Source organism: Theobroma umbraticum, unplaced genomic scaffold, assembly GCF_002168275.2.
Source record: "Theobroma umbraticum cultivar Fairchild unplaced genomic scaffold, ASM216827v3 scaffold_89.0, whole genome shotgun sequence".
Taxonomy (NCBI): Eukaryota; Viridiplantae; Streptophyta; class Magnoliopsida; order Malvales; family Malvaceae; genus Theobroma; species Theobroma umbraticum.
In genome coordinates, this window is record NW_018397271.1 from 1,782,734 (window position 1) to 1,787,400 (window position 4,667).

At 38.6% G+C, this 4,667-nt stretch overlaps 1 long non-coding RNA gene across 1 annotated transcript in view; it reads left to right on the forward strand.

The window, feature by feature from the left end:
* The window catches only part of LOC110426538 (uncharacterized), a 3,835-nt gene extending 1,006 nt beyond the window's left edge, over window positions 1-2,829 (forward strand). The window contains exon 3 of the long non-coding RNA XR_016351923.1: window positions 1,066-2,829. This is a non-coding gene — a long non-coding RNA (uncharacterized LOC110426538). The remainder of the gene's footprint in view (window positions 1-1,065) is intronic.
* The last annotated feature ends 1,838 nt before the right edge of the window (window positions 2,830-4,667 follow it).

Genomic DNA, 4,667 nt, shown 5'->3' on the forward strand with positions numbered 1-4,667 from the left:
GAACCTTTGGGTCATCGATGGGCTGTTAGACATGGTAAAAAATAACATTTTTTCTGCTGCTCCCTTATTTATACGATGAAATTTGATTTAATTCGTCGCGTACAAGGTGAATTATGAATTTGCACACAAGCTTTGTAAAATGTTGGATTTTACGGGAGCAAGCATACTGACATTAAATTACTTTAAACCAGATGTTAAGTGATTTCGATAGTAGGAATCTTTCCATGACTTGGGTTGATATTTGATTTAAATGCTTATTTAACATAAACTTATATTTTCACATAAGGCACAAACCTCCCTTTTCGAGTAAATTGATTACATATATTCTTATATTTTTAATATTCAAATCTTCTACCTTTACTTGTTTCCCATCTACCCCCTACTCACGGAGTTGATGATCACTGAGTCTGTGAGACTCACCCCCTTATTTTCTTTTATAGATAAGTAATCCGTTCTAGTGCACTGTTCAACACCTCTAGATTTGGCTACAACCTAGGTAATGGCATCTCTTAGACTTCCACTCCGAGTCGCTCCACTACCTAGAGGTTGGGTTATGTCGAATAGTCAAGCTCATAATGATTAATAGTTTAGTGGTAATGTATGTGCTAAAACTTAAGGTTATGTAATGATTACTACATATTATGTTGAATTTGTATGAAATTATCAAACCTAGTTATTAGTGTCTAGAAGCCACGTTTAAAAATTGTGAATATTTGGTTTAAATGAATTATGGTATTAAAATTGTAAGTTGAGTTTAAATTGTTTGACGGTTTAACTAAGGCTTGTTCGAGATTTGGTGGGTTCATTCGTAAGTCTCAGACGCTGGTAACGATTGAGGGAAAAAAGTAGTTACAGGCTTGGTGTCAGAGCCCTTGGTTTAGTTGAGTCCTAAGAATTCTCGTGTCAAGCAGCAGAGTAGTAGAGTCAACGTAGAATCTTGCTTGTAGTTAGTGACTGCAGCACCGATTATAGGCAGGAGGCTGCGTAGATCTCTTTATCTTAGAAAATCATCATGTGGAATTATAAGAGATCATTAAATAACAAGAATTTATTATCGATGTCCAGGTTTGAGATGCCACCTCTGACTCGAGCATCTTGTTGGGCTGCGGGTGAATCGGACATGCACCGAGAAATTGATAAACGATTATGGATTACTACCTCACGTGGACGAGGTCGCTCTAGAACTAGGGGGAGAAAGAGTTCTCGACGCTCAAGCGAGGGTAGTTTAAGTGATCGAAGGAGTGCTAGTACGAACAGCACTAGAGCGGGTAGACCTACTTTAGAGAGTGTTACTTTGGATGAGTTAGCTGCTGGATTGTGAAATTTGACCCAACAGTTTATCGAATTTACTCAGAGATGTACTAGTGCGGCTGAAGAGTACATGGAGTCTACTTTACAAGATCTGGATTATGATCCAGATACAGATATGATAGTGGAAGAAGGGTCAGAGAAGGAAGATGAAGATGATTTGAATGATGACAAAGGAGATGACTCAATTTCATTATCTACATTTATGAAGCTAAAACCTCCATCTTTTATTGGTTTCACATTGAAAGAGGACCCACGTAGAGTTTTGAACACTATGGAAAGGATCTGTCGTGGTTTAGGAGCTTCAAGCTCAAGGTCAGTAACCTTGGCTAGTTTTCGTTTAGAGGATGTTGCACAATAATGGATTACATCGTACATGTGGGGTAAATCTAGTGATGCCGGTTCGCTTCGGTGGAAAGAGTTTGATAAAGCCTTGATGGACAAATTTATGCCCTGTAGTGTGCGAGCGGCTAAGGCTAGGGAGTTTGAGGCTCTGAGATAGACACCCGGGATGACAGTATCTGAATATGATGTGCAGTTTACGCAATTGTCTAGATATGCCCCATACCTCGTTTTTTCAAAAGAATGAGGGTGAATTGGTTTATGGCTGGACTGTCTGAGTACTAGTTCAAAGCTGTTGCACCGTAGAGATTTGATTCATACTCTGATGCAGTAGATTATACTAGGCTAATTGAGGGTCGTAATATGGAGGCTAGGGCACTTCGTGAAAGTACTGAAAGAATTAAGGCTGAAGGATAAACTAGTCAAAGAAACACTGGTCGAGAAATGACTTTTGAGAGAGCAAGTCGACCTGGTCGAAGGGATATAGTTTAGAATAGAGGACAAGCATCAACTGGACCTCAAAGGTTGAGGAGGAATCCTCAGTTTAGAAATTCATCTCATCGTGAGAATTTTCTTGGAGCAAGTAATCGTCGAGGAACTGGTAATGAAATAACTAGCCCTATTAGTCAACAGATTGGCTAAAGGAATTCCTATTGTGCATGTTGTGGTACTGTACATGTGGGGCCATGTGTTCGATCATTTGATGTGTGCTTTAATTATGGTCAATGGGGACATATGCGAAGAGATTGCCCTTATGAAGGAAGATCGCAAGTAATTGGTCGTGGGTATGTGCAACCACCTTCAGTGGTAGCATCTGCAGTTTCACCTCTTGTTAGGAAAAGTCGACCTGATAAAAGTAAAGGGATAGCTTCCATCTCCCGATCTTGACCTACTGAGTCAGTACCGTAGGGTACTTTCGGAGGAGGACAAACGAGAGTATTTACTTTAGGCCCGCAAGATGTGCTTGCCTCTAATGATGTGGTGACATGTATTCTTTTAATTTGTGGTTTTGAGGCATCGGTCTTATTTGATCCTAGAGTTTTTCATTCTTTTGTTTTCTTGAATTTTGTGTCAAGATTGAATAGACCGTGTGAAATAATGAAAGAACCGTTGGTAGTGACCACCCTTTTGAAAGAAATATATATGGCAGAGTTCGTGTATAAGTTGTGCATAGTTCAAGTCAATTATCGGGAGACTTTGGTGGATTTGGTGTTATTAATGACATTAGGATTTGATGCTATATTAGGAATGGATTGGTTGTATGATTGTTATGCCAACGTTGATTGTCATTATAAATATGTGGAATTTAAGTTTCCTGGAGAAGTCCCTTTTATTATTTATGGACATAAGAGTCCACGCAATAAAAATATATTAGTAGGGGTCACTAGAGTGGAAATCGGATAGAATTATTTAGGGTGCATAGTAGCCATGGAAGAAGTGTCAATGGGGGAAAAGTTTCTCGATATTAAAACAGTGCCAATAATTAATGAATTCGAAGATGTGTTCCCAAATAAATTACCAGGGTTGCCCCCATAAAGAGAGGTTAAATTTTGCATTAATTTGATTCTTGGTACGAAACCAATATCTGAAGTTCCCTATCGAATGGCACAGGTAGAAATGCAAGTATTACGAGAGCAATTGCAAGAGTTGGGGAAAAAGGGATTTATTCGTCCAAGTACTTCCCCTTGGGGAGCTTCGGTATTATTTGTAAAGAAAAAAGATGAGAGTTTGAGGTTGTGCATGGATTATTGAAAGTTGAACAATGTGACTATTAAGAATAGATACCCACTTCCCAAAATCGATGATTTATTTGATCAACTACAAGGAGCGAGATGTTTCTCAAAAATTGATCTACGCTTGGGGTATCATCAATTAAGAGTTCAAGAAGAGGATGCACCAATGACTGCATTTTGTATGAGGTATGGACACTTTGAGTTTTTGGTGATGTCTTTTGGTTTAACTAATGCTCCCGTTGCATTCATGGATTTAATGAATAGAGTATTCTGGCCTTATTTGGATAGATTTGTGGTGGTATTTATTAATGATATCTTGGTGTATTCACGAAGTCCTGAAGAGCATGCACAACACTTGAGAATGGTGTTACAAACACTTCGGGAACATGAATTGTATGAAAAGTTCTCTAAGTGTGCTTTTTGGATAGAGAGTGTTAGTTTTCTCGAACATGTAATATCGAAGGAAGGGATTAGTGTGGATCCACAAAAAGTGGCATCGATTCAAACTTGGTTAAGATAGAGTACAATTACTAAGATTTGAAGTTTTCTGGGATTGGTCGGGTATTATTGTCTATTTGTGTAGGATTTTTTGACAATCGCGGCACCATTGACAAAGTTGATGCAGAAGGGAGCTAAGTTTGACTGGACTGATAAATGTGAAGACAGTTTTTTAAGATTAAAAGAGTGTCTAATGTCAGCACCAATTTTAAGTTTACCAACTAGTCTAGGAGGTTATGTTGTATATTGTGATGCATCAAGAGTTGGTTTGGGATGTGTGTTGATGCAAGACAGAAGAGTTACAGCATACGCCTCGAGGCAACTTAAGAAGCTTGAGCAGAATTATCCTACCCATGATTTGGAGATGGCAGTGATGGTGTTTGCCTTAAAGATTTAATGCCATTATCTATATGGGGAAAGCTTTGAGATATATACTGATCACAAGAGTTTGAAGTATATATTTCAGTAACGTGATCTCAATTTAAGGCAATGCCGATGGATGGAATTGCTCAAAGATTACGATTGTACTATTTAGTTTCACCCCGGTAAGGCAAACGTTGTAGCTGATGCCTTAAGTCAAAAATTTATGGGGAGTTTGGCTCATGTGTCGGTTGAACGGAGAAGTCTAGTGCGTGAATGGCAAAGTTTAGGCAGCATGGGGATCAAGATGGTTATTGGTGGTCCTAATATTCTTATTGCTCATTTTCGAGTACGACTAATGATCTTAGATCGAATCCATAATGCTCAAGGTCAAGATGAATTTGTGATAAAAATTTTGGGATCGGA